Consider the following 22,942-nt stretch of genomic DNA (forward strand, 5'->3'; position numbering starts at 1 on the left):
AAGAAATAAAGCAAATAAAGGGGAGTACTCAGAATGGTCCGGAGAGGTAAGTAGTGTCCCCCAAGGATCTGTCCTGGTACCAATTCTGTTTAATTTATTCATAAATGATATAGAGGATGGGATAAACAGCTCAATCTCAATATTTGCGGATGATACAAAGTTAAGCAGGGCAATAACTTCAGTGCAGGATGTGGAAACCTTACAAGACCACCTAAATAAAATAATGGGGTGGGCAACTACATGACAAATGAGGTTTATTGTTGAAAAATGCAAAGTAATGCATTTGGATGCGAAAAATATGAACGCAAGTTACACACTAGGGGGAGAACCTCTGGGGGAATCTAGGATGGAAAAGTACCTGGGGGTCCTAGTAGATGAGAGGCTCAGCAATGGCATGCAATGCCAACCTGCTGCAAGCAAAGCCAACAGAATATTGGCATGCATTAAATAGGGCATACGCTCCAGAGATAAAGCGATAATTCTCCCACTCTAAAAGACTCTGGTCTGGCCGCATCTTGAATATGCCATCCAGTTCTGGGCACCAGTCCTCAGGAAGGATGTGTTGGAACTGGAGGAATTCCAGAGAAGGACAAACTTGATTTGATTGTAGCCGTATTAGTGCAATTGTGACAGAGAAAATTGAGTACTGTCCGTGATACTTTTTTTATTTGCACTAACATACAATTTTTCAGGACAAGCTTTCGGGGTATGTCCCCTTCTTCAAGGTCCAAGCAGTACTGATTCACAAATTTTTAAGCAGAATGTTAAAGAAGAAGAAAAAAAAAAAAAAAGAGAGAAAACCAAACACATACAAATCAATGGTAATAAAGATAGCAGCAGAGTTAGTGAGAGAAGGACAACAAAGCTAATAAAGGGACTGGAGGATCTCAGCTATGGGGAAAGACTACAAGCATTGAACTTTTTCTCTCTGGAGAGGAGATATGATAGCAATGTACAAATACCGTACTGGTGACCCTAGCATAAGGAAAAAACTTTTCAGTGAAAAGGAATTTAACCACTGAAGAACTGAAAGATTTGCCCCCTTAATGACCAGGCCATTTTTTGCGATAATGCGTCGCTTTAACTGACCATTGCGCGGTCATGCAACGCTGTACCCAAACAAAATGTGTGTCCTTTCTTTTCCCACAAATAGAGATTTATTTTGGTGGTATTTGATGACCTTTGTGTTTTTTATTTTTTTTTGCGCTATAAAAGAAAAGACCGACAATTTTGAAAAAAAAACAATATTTTTTACTTTTTGCTATAATAAATATCCCATCATCATTTCTTCATCAGTTTATGTCGATATGTATTCTTTCACATTTTTTTTTTACAAAAATATCGCAATAAGCATATATTGAATGGTTTGCGCAAAAGTTATAGTGTCTACAAAATAGGGGATAGATGTATGGCATTTTTATCATTTTTCATTTTTTTTTACTAGTAATGGTGGTGATCAGCGATTTTTTGCAGGACTGCGACATTGCGGCGGACAGATCGGACACTTTTGACACTTTTTTGGGACCAGTGACATTTATACAGCGATCAGTGCTAAAAATAGCCACCGATTACTGTATAAATGTCACTGGCAGGGAAGGGATTAACACTAGGGAGCGATCAAGGGGTTAAGTGTTCCCTAGGGAGGCGTTTCTAACTGTGGGGACAGTGTAGTGACTGGAGGAGACAGATCGCTGTTCCTAATCACTAGGAACAGCAGAGCTGTCTATCCTCCCCTGACAGAACACGGATCTGTCTGTTTACATTGACAGATCCCCGTTCTGTCTCTCTCAATAGCGATCACGGGTGGCCGGCGAACATCGTGGCTCCAGTGTTGCGGCGCGTGCGCCCCCTAGTGGTCTTAAAGCGTCCGACGTACAATGATGGAAATTCGCCCAGGAGAGCCAACCTGCCTCAGTACAACTGCGGCGGCTGGTCTTTAAGTGGTTAAAAAGACATGCAGACATTCACTGATATTGGAAGAGAAGTGGTTTAACCTTAAACTGCGTAGGGGGTTCTTTACTGTCAGAGCGGTAAGGATGTGGAATTCTCTTCCACATGCAGTGGTATCAGCAGGGAACATCGATAATTTAAAAAAACTATTAGATGGGCACCTTAACTTTCACAACATACAGGGATATAAGGTTTACTATTGACATAAACACATATACACGCACCACAGGTTGAACTGGATGGACTTGTGCCCTTTTTCAACCTTACCAACTATGTAACTATGTGTTGCGTCCATCAGTTTCAAAATGACCTCATATAATTGCGGTGGCAACTGGTTGTTGATATAAGGACAGTTGGACTAAATATCCGATTGTCGTAAGATGTATTATTTATCCTGATCGGATTAAAGTATTAAAAAAAAAATTACCTTATTTTTTTTTCCCTAAAACTGTAAATTTTCTCATTTGAAATGTTTCTATTTTCTATTGTGAATAAAATATGGATTATTGAGACTTGCAAATCATTTCGGGCCAGTATGCCGAAATGAATGACACCGGAGAATGCGTAGAAATGCCATCATAGTTGGTAAGGTTGAATAAAGACACCTGTCCATCTAGTCCAACCTGTGTGGGTGCTGGTGTGTGTATTGTCTCTACCACTTCTCATATCCCTGTATATTTTGTTCAATAAGAAGATAGCCAGATAGGAATTATAAGAAATTAGCACACCTGCCAATAAAGACAGCTGAAGACTGGCACAAATATACTGACATTAACCACTTGGCCAAAGGAAGGTTTTACCCCCTATATGACCAACCCATTTTTTTTGCTATTTAGCACTGTGCTATTTTAACTGGCAATTATGCAGTCATGCAACACTCTACACAAATGCAATTCATATTTTTTCACACAAATAAAACTTTCTTTTGGTGGTATTATATTAACAAAAAATACTGAAAAAAACAATGGGGTATAATTTCCCCCACTGACACCAATAAAGGGGCACTATTCCTCCCACTGACACCAACAATGGGGCCCAATGACATCATAGATGGGCACAATTCCTCCCACTGACACCAGTGATGAGGCACAGTTACTCCTACTAACAAAAACGATGGGGCACTATTCCCTCCCACCAATGTTCGGCCCCCCTTAAAGTGTTACTAAACCCGCAACAGTGAAATTAGTCTGTAAATGAAGTAAAGCATGCTTGTTATACTCACTGTGAAACCTAAGGTAAAAAGGCTGTTTGATCCTGTCCTCTTATCCTCTTCTTCTTTCACAGTCCCCGATCTATCTTCGGATAGTACAGAGCCTAGGGAACAAGCTGCATATGCACAGTTTGGGTGTATTGCTAGAGATTTATGTTTTTTGGGAGAGTGCATGTGATCAGCACAGGGTCAATCAGCACTATCCAGACAGAGGGTCAGGGGTCCTGCAGCCTCATAGGACAATCCTACAAGCTTTAACCAGACACTGATAGAAGTCACAAGACTGCTCTAACTGCTGATGAGAAAAGGTATTTAGCAGTTTATATTTACTAAAACTGTTGCATTTCAAATTTCTGTGTACTTTGGGAGACCAGATATAGTGAACGCAGGGTCCTAGGTTTAGTAACACTAAGTCTGAAGGACAGTAAACTTGCCCCTATGTTTAGCAAGGTTGGAGACCCCTGGTTTAGATCTTCTGCCAGATTTTATATTCTAGAAAAATGCTTTACTGTATATTTTCTCATTGGGTAGATTTTCCCCTCAATTCCTGTTGTGCCAAACAGGAAGTTAGGTAAAATCTCACAATTAGTACACAAGAACACCCTGCAAACTTGCCAACCTTTCCTGCTTTACCTAAGAAATGTCTTTTTTTGGGTAAAACTGGACTCTAAAAGCCACAGCTGGACTGATTGGCTCCTGTGGTCACTTTAATTTGTCCACTTTTACCTACAAAGAAAAGTTGTAGTTGAAGTACTATTCTGTCACAGTTCATGTACTAGAAAGCAACAAACAGCCATCCACACAAATTCACGTGAATGTTTAGAAGATCTGCCATCCATAAAGTCTGCCCGTTCAAACAGTTTCATTGGCATGACTAATTCCAGATTAATCACGGGTCAGAAAGTGACAGGCCGCAACAGATGTAACATAATGCTCACATCAAAAATGTTTCATGCTTAATAAGAAAACAAACTTGTGAAGTTAAAATGATTGGAGCGTTGGCCGTTGGTCAGTGACTCACAAGCAGTTCCCCATAATGGCAAGCGAATGACCTCATGCCCATTAGTGGCGCCTAACTCGTTAACACAGGAATTACTGTACGTTATGACTGTCGTCTGTGCGAGGTACGCAGGGCACGGGGCCTTTAAAGTGCAAGACTGCAAAACATAAGCGGTAATTTGGCTTTACAGAATAGCCAACCAAGTGGAACACGATAAATGGAAAAAGACACACCATGCATGTTTTAAAGGTGACCATTTCAAGTGCAGATTTTTGCCAATCACCATTTTCTGAAAAGTATGGTACTATTCAGATAACTGTACTTGGATAACATACTGTATGTAGTGATAGTATTTGGTCTATGGATTCCCTTTTTTTTTTTTTTTTTTTTTCCACATACCTTGATTAATATACTTTCTAAATTTACACATAGCTAAGCAGCAAAAATACCAGTTAAAGGAAATGTGAAAATCTTTAGCACTGCCAGGGGTACCTACAACAGTCAGCCTATATTTCCATTGTTTATAGTGGATCTGCACCCTAACTGCCTGAAAGGAGTTGTAAAGGCAGAAGGTTTTTTTATCTTAAGGCATTCTATGCCTTAAGATAAAAAAAAACCTTCTGTGTGTAGCAGCCTCCCTCAGCCCCCCTAATACTTACCTAAGCCCCATCTCTCTCCAGCGATGTCCACGAGTGTCTTAGCAGTTCGGGACTCTCCTCCTGATTGGCTGAGACACAGCAGCGGTGCCACTGGCTCCTGCGGCTGTCAAAGTCAGTTAGCCAATCAGGGGAGAGAGGGGGCGGGGCCAGGTCGGGGCTCTGTGTCTGAATGGACACACGGAGCTGTGACTCGGCACGGGTGCCCCCATAGCAAGCTGCTTGCTGTAGGGCACTGAACAGGAGGGAGGGGCCAGGAGCAGAACAGAGGGACCCAAGAAGAGGAAGATCAGGGCTGCTCTGTGCAAAACCAACTGCACAGAGCAGGTAAGTATAACATGTTTGTTTTTTGTTTTTAAAACAAGACTTTACAATCACTTGAAATTTATTTGCTAAAATAATGTATTGTAAACAATTGCCATGATTTATTCTTTCATTCAGAAAATGCTGTTTTCACATTTTTGGTCATCTCAGTGTTGCTGGTCTCCTCCAGTCTCTTTGCAGCGAACCCAAATGCCACCAAATGTCTGAACCACAGACAGTTGCTTCACATGTAAGGTGCTGCAGTTACAGTGCATCTGGAAAGTATTCACAGCGCTTTACTTTTTCCACATTTTGTTATGTTACAGCCTTATTCCAAAATGGATTAAATTCATTATTTTCCTCAAAATTCTACAAACAATATCCCATAATGACAACACGAAAGAAGTTTGGTTGAAATCTTTGCAAATTTATTAAAAATAAAAAACTCACAATTGAGCTCAGAGGCATCCTGTTTCCACTGATCTTCCTTGAGATGTTTCTACAACTTGATTGGAGTCCACCTGTGGTAAATTTAGTTGATTGGACATGATTTGGAAAGGCACACACCTGTCTATATAAGGTCCCACAGTTGACAGTGCATGTCAGAGCACAAGCCATGAAGTCTAATTGTCTGTAGACCTCCGAGACAGGATTTTATCGAGGCACAGATCTGGGGAAGGATACAGAAACATTTCTGCAGCACTGAAGGTCCCAATGAGCACAGTGGCCTCAATCATCCGTAAATGGAAGAAGTTTGGAACCACCAAGACTCTTCCTAGAGCGGGCCACCATGCCAAACTGAGCAATCAGGGAGAAGGGCCTTAGTCAGGGAGGTAACCAAGAACCCAATGGCCACTCTGACAGAGCTCCAGCATTGCTCTGCCAATCAGACCTGTATGGTAGAGTGGCCAGACAGAAGCCGCCCCTCAGTAAAAGGCACATGACAGCCGGCCTGGAGTTTGCCAAAAGGCACCTGAAGGACTCTCAGACCATAAGAAACAAAATTCTCTGGTCTGATGAAACAAATATTGAACTCTTTGGCCCCAATAGCAAGCGTCATGTCTGGTGAAAACCAGGCACTGCTCATCTCCTGGCCAATACCATCCCTACAGTGAGGCATGGTGGTGGCAACATCATGCTGTGGGGATGTTTTTCAGCGGCAGGAACTGGAAGACTAGTCAGGATTGAGGGAAAGATAAATGCAGCAATATACAGAGACATTCTTGATGAAAACCTGCTCCAGAGCGCTGTGGAACTCAGACTGGGGCGAAGGTTCATCTCCCAACAGGACAACGACCCTAAGCACACAGCCAAGATAACAAAAGGAGTGGCTACAGTACAACTCTGTGAATGTCCTTGAGTGTCCCAGGCAGAGCCCAGACTTGAACCCGATTGAACATCTATGGAGAGATCTAAAAATGGCTGTGCACCGACGCTCCTCATCCAACCTGATGGAGCTTGAGAGGTTCTGCAAAGAAGAATGGGAGAAACTGCCCAAAGATAGGTGTGCCCAGCTTGTAGCATCATACTCAAAAAGACTTGATGCTGTAATTGGTGCCAAAGGTGCTTCAACAAAGTATTGAGCAAAGGCTGTGAATACTTATGTATATGGGATTTTTTTCCTTTTCTATTTTTAATAAATTTGCAAAGATTTCAAACAAACTTCTTTCACATTGTCATTATGGGGTATTGTTTGTAGAATTTTAAGGAAAAAAATGAATTTAATCCATTTTGGAATAAGGCTGTAACATAACAAAATGTGGAAAATGTAAAGCACTGTGAATACTTTCCGGATGCACTGTATGTTGGTTTAACAACAATACAGGACAATGCATGTCCCACAATGCAGAGTCATTTATTTTCAATTGTACCCCAAAGCACTAGTACAACAGCTGGCAATACCATCACACTGCAAAGCTTGACATGTGCATTGTGGTCAGTGTTGCCAACCTACCAGACTGAAATTTGCTGACATGACACCCAAAATGTACTGGCACAGCCACGTTCTCACTGGCATTTCTAAAAGTTACAAAATTACAGTGAAAATTTCAGTATTTAGGCTAAAAACAAGTACAATACGCAATCAGCAATGAGATTTAAGGTAGATATTAGGGCAAAAAACATTTCTTGTAGTCGTCCCACAGAACCAGAAACGGGGCTCCAGTTGCTCCGCATGGCTCCCTTGCCCTATAATATCACACAACACACTCAGGCACCGACCCCTGCTGGTGCCACCCAAACAGACTGTAGCAGGCACTCGGATGGTCTCAGCCAGCTCTGGACCAAAACTGCATATGCGCAGTTCCAAACTGAGCATCACAGCCATATTTTTAACTACAAACTTTTTCCTTTCACTAACATTTACTGGCATGAGAAAAGTGCCCATTGGCTGCCAGTAAAAATACTGACGGTTGGCAACACTGGTTGTGGCATGCTGCATTCGAAAAAGTGGCGCATTTCCATTTTTGTCTGACCTGTGGTGCATTGTCAGCCCATTCGAAGAGAATAAGGCAAATGTCCAACACAATTCACTTTCAGTAACACACCACTAAGATGTGGATGGGCCCTTAAAGTAGAATTCCATGTTTCATTTCACTTTAAAAAGTTTGGGCCAGTCTGGTCCAAACAAACTTTTCTACTAGCAGACTGATGCGACCCCTGTGTGTGTGTAAGTGGTGCTGTGTTCTGGCAGCAGTACAAATGACTTCTGGTTTGCTGCTAGAATTAAAGAGAGTCTGGCTGAGTGCTTCTCCATTTATCAGTTAATACTAGGCTTCCTCTGACTGGCCGAGGTGAAAATCTTAACATTATCCACTCGCAGCTCCTGCTGCCAGAGCACAGCGCCACTACCAGTGTGTAGATATTGCTACTACACTCCACTACAGCACACAAAGTGGCCCCATCGCTCTGTAATGGCAATAGTTTTAGACCAGCTTGCCATAAATGAACAATGTAAAGTGAAATTAAACCTAGAATTCTACTTTAACTACCTCCCACCCACCATATAGACAAATGACCATGGGCGGGATGTTCTCTCATTCTGGGACGTCATATGACGTCACCCCAGTCTCTCCGTGCATGCACACCCGTGGGGGCGTGCAGCTTGGCGATGGCGGGCTGCGCTGTGTTCCCAGAATATGGCGCAACCCTGATCTCACTAAAGAACCGATGACGTGGCTCTTAAACAATGTGATCAGCTGTGTCTAATCACAGCTGATCACATGTAAACAAGGAAATGCCAGTTATCGGCTCTCCTTGCCTCACACTGACAGAGTGTAAGAAGAGAGCCAATCAGCGGCATCTCCTCACAGAGGAGACCTGTACAGATAATCATGTGCAATTCGTTTCGTAATGAATCAAAATTCTGCCAAATTTTGCATCTTTTGGACATTCCGAATGTTCGAAGAAAAAAATCATGAATTTCAACTAATAGGAAAGAAATGATAGCGAAAATAACAAATGAATTTGACATGATTCGTTCATTCGTTAAAGGTCTAATGAAACAAAAGGTCAACTCAGAGAAAATTTTAGAGCCGGTTCACACAGGGGCGACCTGTCGGGTGACTTAGCCGCCTGACAAGTCGCGCTCCATGCATTTCAATGGAACCATTCTAATAGGAGCGCCTCAAGTTGCTCAGACTTAGAAAAAGGATCCTGCACTACTTTGGGGCGACTTCGGAGTGGTTTGCATTGACTTCTATACAGAAGTCGTTTTGCAAGCCGCGCTGAAGTCGCGCTGTACGGGGGAGGCTTCAGAGTCGGACTAATCAGCTAATTCATTTTGTGCTGGAGGTTGGATTACTTGCAAAGTGCATTCCTGAGAACTGAGTGAGAAGGGTGTTGTATTGTATTTGAGCAGAGAAGAGATATTGTCATTGTGTGTGTTAATGGATTCAATAAACAAACGGCTTTTAAAATGACGATTTTAACTACCCAGACATAGACTGGGCGGAGGGAACCGCACATTCATCTAAGGCTGGCCAGTTCCTAAATGTCTTGCAGGACAATTTTATGGGTCAGATGGTAGACGCACCAACTAGAAATAAAGTGTTACTGGATCAACTAATTACCAACAATACAGACCTGATCAGAGATGTGGAAATAAGGGGCAATTTAGGTAACAGCGATCACAGGTCGATTGGCTTCAGTATAAATCACACAAATAGGAAACATAAGGGGAATACAAAGACACTGAATTTCAAAAGAGCCAACTTCCCTAAACTACGAACCTTGGTAGAAGGCATAAATCGGGATATAATCTTGGGAACAAAGAACACGGAGGAGAGATGGGTTTACTTTAAGAGCATATTAAATAAGGGCATTAGCCAATGCATCCCATTGGATAATAAATTTAAAAGAGCGAACAAAAGTCCTGGATGGCTTAACTCCAATGTACAGTGGGGACGGAAAGTATTCAGACCCCCTTAAATTTTTCACTCTTTGTTATATAGCAGCCATTTGCTAAAATCATTTAGGTTCATTTTTTTTTCCTCATTAATGTACACACAGTACCCCATATTGACAGAAAAACACAGAATTGTTGACATTTTTGCAGATTTATTAAAAAATAAAAACTGAAATATCACATGGTCCTAAGTATTCAGACCCTTTGCTGTGACACTCATATATATAACTCAGGTGCTGTCCATTTCTTCTGATCATCCTTTAGATGGTTCTACACCTTCATTTGAGTCCAGCTGTGTTTGATTATACTGATTGGACTTGATTAAGAAAGCCACACACCTGTCTATATAATAACTTACAGCTCACAGTGCATGTCAGAGCAAATGAGAATCATGAGGTCAAAGGAACTGCCTGAAGAGCTCAGAGACAGAATTGTGGCAAGGCACAGATCTGGCCAAGGTTACGAAAACATTTCTGCTGCACTTAAGGTTCCTAAGAGCACAGTGGCCTCCATAATCCTTAAATGGAAGACGTTTGGGACAACAAGAACCCTTCCTAGAGCTGGCCTTCCGACCAAACTGAGCTATTGGGGGAGAAGAGCTTTGGTGAGAGAGGTAAAAAAGAACCCAAAGATCACTGTGGCTGTGCTCCAGAGATGCAGTTGGGAGATGGGAGAAAGTTGTAGAAAGTCTACCATCACTGCAACCCTCCACCAGTCGGGGCTTTATGGCAGAGTGGCCCGACGGAAGCCTCTTCTCAGTGCAAGACACGTGAAAGCCGGCATGGAGTTTGCTAAAAAAAAACACCTGAAGGACTCCAAGATGGTGAGAAATAAGATTCTCTGGTCTAATGAGACCAAGATAGAACTTTTTGGCCTTAATTTTAAGCGGTATGTGTGGAGAAAACCAGGCACTGCTCATCACCTGTCCAATACAGTCCCAACAGTGAAGCATGGTGGTGGCAGCATCATGCTGTGGGGGTCTTTTTCAGCTGCAGGGACAGGACGACTGGTTGCAATTGAGGGAAAGATGAATGCGGCCAAGTACAGGGATATCCTGGACGAAAACCTTCTCCAGAGTGCTCAGGACCTCAGACTGGGCCGAAGGTTTACCTTCCAACAAGACAATGACCATAAGCACACAGCTAAAATAACGAAGGAGTGGCTTCACAACAACTCCGTGACTGTTCTTGAATGGCCCAGCCAGAGCCCTGACTTAAACCCAATTGAGCATCTCTGGAGAGACCTAAAAATGGCTGTCCACCGTTTACCATCCAACCTGACAGAACTGGAGAGGATCTGCAAGAAGGAATGGCAGAGGATCCCCAAATCCAGGTGTGAAAAACTTGTTGCATCTTTCCCAAAAAGACTCATTTCTGTATTTGATCAAAAGGGTGCTTCTACTAAATACTGAGCAAAGGGTCGGAATACATAGAACCATGTGATATTTCAATTTTTCTTTTTTAATAAATCTGCAAAAATTTCAACAATTCTGTTTTTTTCTGTCAATATGGGGTGCTGTGTGTACATAAATGAGGAAAAAAATTTACTTAAAATGATTTTAGCAAATGGCTGCAATATAACAAAGAGTGAAAAATTTAAGGGGGTATGAATACTTTCCGTCCCCACTGTAAAAATGCATATAAATGCAAAGGAGAAAGCCTTCAAAAAATACAGGGTTGAGGGATCATCATCAGCATTCAGACTTTATAAAGAATGCAACAAGAAATGTAAGGGTGCAATAAGGACGGCTAAGATAGAACATGAAAGACACATAGCGGAGGAGAGCAAAAAAATCCCAAGAAATTCTTTAAGTATGTAAACAGTAAAAAAGGAAGGACAGACCATATTGGCCCCATAAAGAATGAGGAAGAACATCTGGTTACAAAGGATGGGGAAATGGCGAAGATATTGAATTTATTCTTCTCCTCAGTCTTCACGAGGGAATCGGGGGGCTTCAGTAACCAAAACTGCAGTGTTTATCCTCATGACACATCACAGGAAGCACCTCCATGGTTAACAGAGGACAGAATTAAAATTAGACTTGGGAAACTTAACATTAATAAATCACCGGGACCAGATGGCTTGCACCCGAGGGTACTTAGGGAACACAGTCAAGAAATTGCTAGACCATTGTTCCTAATTTTTACTGAGTCTACTGACTGGAATGGTACCAGCTGATTGGAGAAAAGACAATGTAGCACCATTATTTAAAAAGGGCCTAAAATACATTCCTGGGAATTACAGACCAGTTAGCCTAACATCAATAGTATGTAAACTCTTGGAGGGGATGATAAGGGACTATATACAAAATTTTAGTAATGAGAACATTATCATTAGCAGTAATCAGCATGGATTCATGAAGAATCGTTCTTGCCAAACCAATCTATTAACCTTCTATGAGGAGGTGAGTTGCCATCTAGATAAAGGAAAGCCCGTAGATGTGGTGTATCTGGATTTTGCAAAAGCATTTGACGCAGTTCCCCATAAATGTTTACTGTAGAAAATAAGGTCCATTGGCATGGACCATAGAGTGAGTACATGGACTGAAAACTGGCTACAAGGGCGAGTTCAGAGGGTGGTGATAAATGGGGAATACTCAAAATGGTCAGGGGTGGGTAGTGGGGTCCCCCAGGGTTCCGTGCTGGGATCAATCCTATTTAAATGGTTCATAAACGACCTGGAGGATGGGGTAAACAGTTCAATCTCTGTATTTGCGGATGATGCTAAGCAGGGCAATGACTTCTCCGCAGGATGTGGAAACCTTGCAAAAAGATCTGAACAGATTAATGGGGTGGGCAACTACATGGCAAATGAGGTTCAATGTAGTAAAATAATGCATTTGGGTGGCAAAAATATTAATGCAATCTATACACTGGGGGGAGAACCTCTGGGGGAATCTAGGATGGAAAAGGACCTGGGGGTCCTTGTAGATGATAGGCTCAGCAATGGCATGCAATGCCAAGCTGCTGCTAATAAGGCAAACAGAATATTGGCACTAAAAAGGGGATCAACTCCAGAGATAAAACGATAATTCTCCCGCTCTACAAGGCTCTGGTCTGGCCGCACCTAGAGTATGCTGTCCAGTTCTGGGCACCAGTCCTCAGGAAGGATGTACTGGAAATGGAGCGAGTACAAAGAAGGGCAACAAAGCTAATAAAGGGTCCGGAGGATATTAGTTATGAGGAAAGGTTGCAAGTACTGAACTTATTCACTCTGGAGAAGAGACGCTTGAGAGGGGATATGATTTCAATATACAAATACTATACTGGTGACCCCACAATAGGGATAAAACTTTTTCGCAGAAGGGAGTTTAACAAGACTTGTGGCCACTCATTAAATTAGAAGAAAAGAGATTTAACCTTAAACTACGTAGAGGGTTCTTTACTGTAAAAGCGGCAAGGATGTGGAATTCCCTTCCACAGGCGGTGGTCTCAGTGGGGAGCATCGATAGTTTCAAAAAACTATTAATAGATAAGCACCTGAACGACCGCAACATACAGAGATATACAATGTAATACTGACATATAATCACACACATAGGTTGGACTTGATGGACTTGTGTCTTTTTTCAACCTCACCTACTATGTAACTATGACTTTCCAAACTACGAATCGTTCTCATTAATATATATATACACATACATAAATATCGAATCAAATCGATGTACATATAAAATGAATCTATACGGTATAACGAATATCTACACGCAACAGAAATAACTAAATGAATGTAACATAACGAATAAAAATAACAGAACTAAATTATGTATTTTACGAATGAAAATGAAACTAAACAAAATTTTCCGTTGTGCACAAGTCTAATAATCAGTGCCCAGTGATGCCAATCTGTGTCGCCTATCTGTACTGCCACCTCATCAGCGCACATCAGTGAAAGAGAAAAATTACTTATTTACAAAATTTTCTGACAGAAACTAAGAAAAAAAAATTTTTTTTCAGATTTGTTTGGTATTTTAGCAAAAAATAAAAAACCCAGCAGTGATTAAATACCACCAAAGGAAAGCTCTATTTGTGAGAAAATAACTAAAAATAAATTTAATTTGGGTACAATTTTGCATGACCGTGCAATTGTCATTCAAAGTGTGACAGTGCTGAAAATTGGCCTGGGCAAAAAGGGATTAAAATTGCTCAGTAAGGGGAACAATATAAACAATTTTTAGTAAAGAATGTACAGGTAATCCCTACCCTCGGCTGAATCCCATTTTAGAGTTCAGTAGTCTGAAGACTATGACAGTAACCATTCATCAAATGCCTGACAAAGGTTACTTTATTATTCACTAACAACACATATTTAGCCCAATAAAAATACCTAAAACTTGTTTCAAGAACAGCAAAGACTCTTTTTTTTCCCTCGACTCATGTCTAATATGAGCCTCTGGAAAAACTAAATTCTCCTTCATGACCCCCTCTTCCAGGAAGGGGACTTGAATAAAGGGCACTTTTTTGGGCATTTGGTGCCACAGTCATAAGAAAAAATTTTCTTGAAGTTGGCCTCATTTACTGTATGTATATCTAAACCTGACTCAAAGTAACAGGTTTACGAAGGCTGGGTTCATATATGTGTGGATTGAATGCGGTTTTCACCACATCGAAATTGGTATAACATATCTGGGGCAGGCCGCGGTGAGGTTAACAAAAGGTTCCTGTGCGTTTTTGGGTCCGGTTCAGGTGCGAATTCAGGCAAAAACGTGGACCTTAATCGCACCTGAACCTGGCGAACAAAAAACGCACCGGACCCCATGAATATTTTTTTTTTTTAAGAAACCTGCTCCATTGACAAGTAGATAAATCCTCAAAAGTTAAGTGCCATTCTGTAGTTTTTAGAAGTATCAGCCACTCGGCTCCTAGGATTTGTCCAGCCCAGTCTTAAATAGTGATATTTCAGTCTACACATGTGCAAAACTGTGCATAATATTCGGAAAGGACAAAAGCAGAGATTGTTAAACGATGGAGTCAGTTCACCTACCGCAAGGAATAAATACAGCAGGTATAATTAAAAATTCTAAACAGAGTTTAAACAGGGTTAAAAGCAGAACTACACTGCATCTGAACACCACAAACGTAAAACGTTGTTGAATTCATTTTTAATATTCTAAGCAAACTCCCTAATCCCTCCATGTCTCCAAGATTTTGTTGAGAAATCACCTTGAAAAACACCCCCTAGCATTTCTGGCTGTTGACATCTGCCCTTAGCTCAGGCATGCAGGCAGGAGGGTGTGTTTAGCTGAGAAAACCCCTCATCAGGACTCCTGGGATATATGACATAATTTGCCTAGGCCTGAAAACCAGAAAGTAACTGAAGAAATGTAAAAAAAAAAAAAGTTTAAAACAGGTAAATGTGATATATTTTCCTATCTATTTACAAATGCTAGCAGCATAAGAATTTAAAATAGTCAAAGCTGGTATTTCAGCAGATTTTAACCACTTAAGGACCGGGCCTCTTTTTTAGATGTGGTGTTAACAAGTTAAAAACAGGTTTTTTTGCTAGAAAATTACTTAGAACCCCCAAACATTATATATTTTCTAACACCCTAGAGAATAAAATGGCAGTCGTTGCAATACTTTCTGTCACACCGTATTTGCGCAGCAGTCTTACAAGCGCACTTTTTTTGGAAAAAAAACACTTTTTTTAAATTAAAAAATAAGACAGCAGTAAAGTTAGCCCAATTTTTTTTTTCATATTGTGAAAGATAATGTTATGCCAAGTAAATTGATACCAAACACGTCACGCTTCAAAATTGCGCCCGTTCGTAGAACGGCAACAAACTTTTACTCTTAAAAATCTCCATAGGCGACATTTAAAAAATTCTACAGGTTGCATGTTTTGCATTACAGAGGAGGTCTAGGGCTAGAATTATTGCTCTACTGATCGCAGCGATGCCTCAAATGTGTGGTTTGAACACTGTTTTCATATGCGGGCGCTACTAATGTATGCGTTAGCTTCTGCACGCGAGCTCGGCGGGACGAGGCGAGTTTAAATAATTTTTTTTTCTTATTTATTTTACCTTTTATTTTTACCTTTATTTTGTTTACACAGTTTTTAAGAAAAAAAAAATTGAGTCACTTTTATTCCTATTACAAGGAATGTAAACATCCCTTGTAATAGAAAAAAAGCATGACAGGTCCTCTTAAATATGAGATCTGGGGTCAAAAAGACCTCAGATCTCATATATACACTAAAATGCAATTAAAAAAAAGAAAATTGTCAGTAAAAAAAGAATTAAAAAACAAATGTCCCTTTAAGAGCTATGGGCAGAAGTGATGTTTTAACATCGTTTCTGCCCTGCAATGTCATGGAGACGGTTGGGGGCCATCTTCCCCTCGTCTCCATACCAAGGAAGGCACAACATCCGATCACCTCCGTCACCACCGACGGCCCCAGTTAGCGGCGGAGGGCACCGGAGCACCGCGGGAGGACCTCCCGCCGCCGATAAAGGTGATCTTGCGGCGAATCCGCCACAGAGACCACTTGGACCGCCGGCCGAACAAGAGGATATCGGGCTTATGGCAGCTAGCTGCTGCCATAATAACGATATCCTCCTTCAAAATCAGGATGTATATCGGCGTGCTGCGGTCCAGAAGTGGTTAACTAGCAGCACACTGGGCAATAAAAGAATTACCAGCTGTACTTTTCTGCACCTCTGCTGTTTCTGCAGAATACCAAACATGCTCAACTGCCATGTATTCTGCCGACTCTATATTACCTCCTGCCAGAAAACAGTAGCGTGTTTTAGCTCAGTCCCATGAAAGGCCTGTTGCGGCATCTTCCCTCGGACACTGCACTACAGAATACTAGATATGAACTATGGATGTACACGTTAAATTGATGCTAGAAAACTCTACTTTCATAATATGCATGTTTGGAGTGGATGGGACAAAAGGTACTGCAGCAACCTTTTGGCAGGCACAATAATTGAGATGTGGCTTTAAATTCCTTATTTTGCCACAATCAAGTGTTGCATTGTGTTGGCCATCAACAAAAGTAGAAGTTTTGATTTAGGGTGATACAACTTATTACAAAAAAACACAACTGCCCCAACCTATAACTGGCTTAAACAGCAAGGAGCACATGGAAGGGCGACGCATGTCAAACAAACACAAAGAAACCAGCCAGCCTGCAACAAAACAAATTTTCCTGTCCAACAGTTCACGTTAAAGACAGGGGTTTAGTTAGCGCATATATTTGCAAATGTGTGCAAAGCTGCAGAGGCTGTGACAAGGCACCCCAGTATTATCTGGGTGTCCAGTGCGCCCCTGCTTACACATGTATTTGCAAATGTGTGCAAACTAAACCCCTGGTTTAAAGCGTTTGTTAACCCCAAAAAAAAAAAAAAAAAAAATGATCCTGTTCCCCTAACCACCTCAGCCCCAGAAGATTTGGCTGCTCAATGACCAGGCCATTTTTTGCGATTCGGCACTGCGTCGCTTTAACTGACAATTGGGTGGTCGTGCGACGCTGTACCCAAACAAAATTTACATCCTTTTTTTCCCACAAATAGAGCTTTCTTTTGGTGGTATTTGATCATCTCTGCGGTTTTTATTTTTTGCGCTATAAACAAAAAAAGAGCGACAATTTAAAAAAAAAAAAAAAAAAAAAAAAAAAACACACAATATTTTGTACTTTTTACTATAATAAATATCCCCATTTTTTTTTAAAAAGCAAATATTTTTCTCAGTTTAGGCCGATATGTATACATATCTTTGGTAATTAAAAAAAAAAAAATAGCAATAAGCGTATATTGATCGATTTGCGCAAAAGTTAGAGTGTCTACAAAATTGGGGATAGATTTATGGCGTTTTTATTATTATTCTTTTTTTTACTAGTAATAGCGGCGATCTGCGATTTTTTCGAGACTGCGACATTAAGGCGGACAGATTGGATACTTCTGACATTATTTTGAGACGATTGACGATTATACAGTAATCAGTGCTATAAAAAATGCACTGATTACTGTATAAATGTCAATGGCAGGGAAGGGGTTAACAATAGGGGGCGATCAAGGAGTTAACTGTGTTCCCTAGTGTGTGTTCTAACTGTAGGAGGGAGGGGACTGACTATAGATCAGTGTTTCTCAACTCCAGTCCTCAAGGCGACCCAGCAGGTCATGTTTTCAGGATTTCCATTATTTTGCACAGGTGATTTGATCAGTTTCACTGCCTTAGTAATTACCACAGCCATTTCACCTGAGGGAAATCCTGAAAACATGACCTGTTGGGGCGCCTTGAGGACTGGAGTTGAGAAACACTGCTATAGATGACAGATCGTGGTTCCTAGCTATTAGCAACTCACGATCTGCATCTCCTCTCCTCATAGAACAGGGATTTGTGTGTTTACACACGTCCCTGTTCTGTCTCTCATCGGCTGGTCGGCAAGTGGTTAAACCATGTTATACAGCACAGTGCTTGTGCTGTGTAAATTGGCCTCTTCTATCAACTAAAAAACCTGCCTGATCCTGCCCTTCCCCCTGTAAACTGATCACCGTTTATCATGGCTGCTGAGCCCTGACACCGTGGTCTCATCTAATAACTCCTGCCCGTAGCTCCTCAGGACCGGTGCGGTGTCAGCGCCGGTCCTGGTGAAAAAGAAAAAAAATCTAAAAAAAATCGATTTGCTGAAATTCTAAATCGATTTGACCTCTCAACTCGATTCAAGATTCAAATCGATTTTTTCCCCAGCCCTAGCCTGTGTTCTATCAGATACCCGCTACCCATGAGAAAGCCGCTACCAGGCCTACTGCGCATGCGCAGCCAAACTGACGTTGCCTCGCGGCCATCTTGAAGTTTCATTTTAAAAGCAGCGGTGTTCGGTCACATCAGCATACCTGTGAAATCAGCAGGCTTGCCGCTGCTTTTAAAATTCAACATCGAAACAGTGTTATGGACTTCTAAATACTACATTTCACTATATAAGCTGAGTTTACTGTTAAAAATAACTGTGAAAAACAAGACTCCAGTTGGTGTATAAAGATGTTCGCTTAACTTTAGGCTTACTGCGGACGAGTGCAGGGGTACCAAGATGGCCGCAAGGCAACATCACTTCGGCTGCGCTTTGCGCATGCGCAGTAGGCCGGGTAGCGGGTATCTGATAGAACATCTGCATCATCCACAGCCCTGCTCTGTCCTCTCCTTCCTCCCTCCTCTCCCTGCCTGTCTGCTCGTGTCAGTGCCCACCCCCTCCGCTCCTGCTGCTCTCATGTCTAATATAAAATCCTCCCATCCCCTCTGTAATATAACAATATGTGTCCCTGTGTCTGTGTTATATAAAAAATATGCTGATCTGTACCTATATCAGAGCGGCTTCTGGCGATCACGTGACTCCTCGGCTGATGTCATCAGGAGTGCTCGGCCCCGCCTGCTGGAGCTGTCAGCCAGCAGAGGAGAGAGCTGAGGAGTCACGTGATCACCGGGAGACGCTCTGATATAGGTACAGATTAGCATATTTTTTTATATAACTTAGGCACAGGGACACATTGTTAAATCACAGGAGGGGATGGGGTGATTTTATAATCGGTGGCTTAACAACCACTTTAACGTGAACTGTTGGGGCTCTTTCACACGGGGGATCCGTATGTCCGTTTTTCATCCTTCCGTTTTCGGATGAAAAACGGACATACATGTATCCCTATGGAGCGTCGGATGTCAGCGGTGACATGTCCGCTGACATCCGACGCCGCTCCGATCCGAAAAGTGTAACGGAGGAAAAACCTACTTTTCCATCCGTTTTCGGATCGGATCGGGTGACGACGGACACTACGGTCCGTCATCATCCGATCCCCCATAGGGGAGAGCGGCGCTCTGACAGGTCCGTAGCTGCACAGCGTGCAGCGATGGACCTGTCATCTTTCTGCTCAGCGGGGATCGGCGGAGCGATCCCCGCTGAGCCAGCGGGTGTTCACGGGGCGGATCATCACTGATCTGCCCCGTGTGAAAGAGCCCTTAGACAGAAAAATTTGGTTTGTTGCAGGCTGGCTGGTAAGTTGAGCAGAGAATTTCTTTGTTTTTTTTTTTTATACCATTTATTTTATTTATTTGACTGATTGATTGTAGTGAAAGCTTTTGAACCATTCTGGCCTCTTCTATCAAAAGAAACCTGTCTGAAAAAGAGGCCAGCGTGCTTGGAAATCTTGCAATACAATATAGTTAGCCAATAAATGGTATCACTGTAAACCTCTCTCAATTTCCTCATCGCCCAATTATTTCACCAAGTTTACACTCTAGCTACAAGTAGGGCTGTCACTAGACACACAACAATCACATCCAACAACTTCATAACCAGTGTTTTCAGTTGAGCATATAGTGACACTGCAGGGGAGAGCAGACAGAAGGCGGGGAATCATTGGTATTTAGGGACAGAACAATGCAGGATCAGGGGGGTGGAGGGAAGTGCAAACCAGGGAATAGACAGCTTGATAATAAAGGATGACCTGCTGATAATTGAGGACTGACAGTGGCATACCACATGGATAGGTCTGCTTTTTCTCTGGAGGATGCTGTCAGATGGTGCTGCTGGCATTGATAACACTAGAGGTTCCCCTGTGTGCTTCAAAGAATGTCTACAAATATGTGCCCTAATATTATAACATATAGAAGAAATATATATGAGAGTTTTAAAAGTGTAGTTTTTTATAATTCTCAAAACTACACTCAAGACGGTTTTCAATAAGGCCTTTCCATGTTTAACCCTTTCATGACTAAGCCTATTTTTGACATTTGGTGTTTACAAGTTAAAATCCGTATTTTTAGCTAGAAAATTACTTAGAACCCCCAAACATTATATATATATATATATATATATATATATATATATATATATATATATATATATATATATATATATATATTTTTAGCAGAGAATCTAGAGAATAAAATGGCGATTGTTGTAATATTTTATATCACACGGTATTTGTGCAGCAGTGTTTTAAACGCAACTTTTTGGGAAAAGGGACACATTCATGAATTTTAAAAAAAGACAAACAGTAAAGTTAGCCCAATTTTTTTGTATAATGTGAATGATGATGTTACACCGAGTAAATAAATACCAAGCATGTCACGCTTTATAATTGCACGCACTCGTGGAATGGCGACAAACTACGGTACCTAAAAATCTCCATAGGTTACGGTTACCAGATTAGAGTTACAGAGGAGGTCTAGTGCTAGAATTATTGCTCTCGCTCTGACAATCGCGACGATACCTCACATGTGTGATTTGAACACCATTTACATATGCGGGCGCAACTTCCGTATGCGTTTTCTTTGCTGCACGAGCTCGTGGGGACGAGGGCGCTTTAAAAATGTTTTTTTTATTTATTTTTATATTAATAAATTGTGTTTAAAAAAAAAATGTGATGACTTTTATTGCTGTCACAAGGAATGTAAACACTCCTTGTGACAGTAATAGGTGGTGACAGGTACTCTTTATGGAGTATCTTTTAGACCCCCGATCCCTCCTTTGCACTTCAAAGTATTCAGATTGCCGTTTTCGGCAAATCTGAATACTGTATATTTTATTAAAAACTGGCACCATTGGCAGCCTAGCAAACGGGAAGTGACGTTGTGACGTTGCTTCCATGTTTACAATTGGGAGGCTTCGTTCCAGTGTGTCCCTAGCCGCCGGATTGGTGATCGGGCCTCCCGGAGGCCAGGCACTGATGTTGGACGAGAAGGCCAGGCTCGCAATGTCTGCCCTAATTCATCCCAAAGGTGACGTCATTGCTGGCATGACCATTCATATCGCCGAAGCCCACAAACCCAGAAGGAAGTGAGTGAAAATGGAAGCCCCTTCAGCGGTGACAGCACACCACTGGAGGGCTTCCTTTTCAGGCAAGTCTGTCACAATGTGCTAGCATGCAATGCATACTAGCACATTGTAACTTAAAGGGCTGTTCCAGCTTGAGGAAAAAAAAAATTAAAAGTCAGCAGCTACAAATACTGCAGCTGCTGACTTTTATTATAAGGACACTTACCTGTCCAAGTTCACGATGTCGGCACCCAAGCCCAAGTCGGCTCTCGGGTGCTGCTGCCGCCGCCATTCGTGTTGAGGGAAAGCGTACTGCGCTTACTAACTGGCCCGGCGGCAGAGGAAGGAGGAGGGGTGGCCAAACTTCCAAGAGAGGGCGCCACAGCGCAAGTCTCCTGGAAGTGGGGATGGGTACCTGTCAAAAACAGGTACCCGTTCCCCCCTCCCCCCTGAAAGGTGCCAAATGTGGCTCCGAGGGGAGGGAGAAAACAGATCAGCGGAGCTTCCACTTTTGGGTGGAAACCCGCTTTAAAGTGGGGCTCCAGGCTCTTTCAGTGAAAAATTTAAGTCAGCAGCTACAAATACTGGATCTGCTGACTTTTAATATTAGGACACTTAGCTGTACAGGTGTCTGCACTTGAGCCGATTTTTCAATCAGCTCTCGGATGCTGCCGCCACCATCTCAGCCAAGGGAAACTGGCAGATGCAGGTTCCCTACTGCACATGCGCAAAGCGTGTTTCGCTTTGTGAATGGCCCGGATGCGGGAGAAGGGGGCCCAACTTCCGTCCGAGTTTGCCGCGGCAAAGCCAGACAAAAGTGGAAGCGGGTACCTGTCAAAACCAGGTATCTGCTCCTCCTCCCCCCCGAAAGGTGCCAAATGTGGCAGCGGAAGGGGGGGGGGGGGACAAGCGGAACTTTCCCTTTTGGGTGAACCTCCACTTTAAACTGCCTGATGCATTTTACTACCACTTTAAGACCAGGACTTCTTCTGACACTTGTTGTTTACAAGATAAAAATCTGTATTTTTTACTTAAAAATTACTTGGAACCCCCAAACATATAGTTACATAGTAGGTGAAAAGAGTCCAACCTATGTGTGTGATAAGTCAGTATTACATTGTATATCCCTGTATGTTGCGGTCGTTCAGGTGCTTATCTATTAATAGTTTTTTGAAACTATCGATGCCCCCCGCTGAGACCACCGCCTGTGGAAGGGAATTCCACATCCTTGCTGTTCTTACAGTAAAGAACCCTCTACGTAGTTTATGGTTAAACCTCTTTTCTTCTAATCTTAATGAGTGGCCACGAGTCTTATTAAACTCCCTTCTGCGAAAAAGTTTTATCCCTATTGTGGGGTCACCAGTACGGTATTTGTATATTGAAATCATATCCCCTCTCAAGTGTCTCTTCTCCAGAGAGAATAAGTTCAGTGCTCGCAACCTTTCTTCATAACTAATATCCTCCAGACCCTTTATTAACTTTGAAGCCCTTCTTTGTACTCGCTCCATTTCCAGTACATCCTTCCTGAGGACTGGTGCCCAGAACTGGACAGCATACTCCTCATTTGCCATGTAGTTGCCCACCCCGTTAATTTGTTCAGATCTACTTGCACATCCTGCGGAGAAGTTATTGCCCTGCTTAGCTTAGTATCGTCTGCAAATACA

General features: G+C 42.0%; 1 protein-coding gene across 1 annotated transcript in view; it reads right to left on the reverse strand.

The window, feature by feature from the left end:
• The window catches only part of LYPLAL1 (lysophospholipase like 1), a 92,139-nt gene that overhangs the window by 68,480 nt on the left and 717 nt on the right, over positions 1-22,942 (reverse strand). The gene's annotated exons all lie outside the window — the stretch shown is intronic.

This window comes from Aquarana catesbeiana, linkage group LG04, assembly GCF_042186555.1.
Source record: "Aquarana catesbeiana isolate 2022-GZ linkage group LG04, ASM4218655v1, whole genome shotgun sequence".
In the NCBI taxonomy this organism is placed as follows: domain Eukaryota; kingdom Metazoa; phylum Chordata; class Amphibia; order Anura; family Ranidae; genus Aquarana; species Aquarana catesbeiana.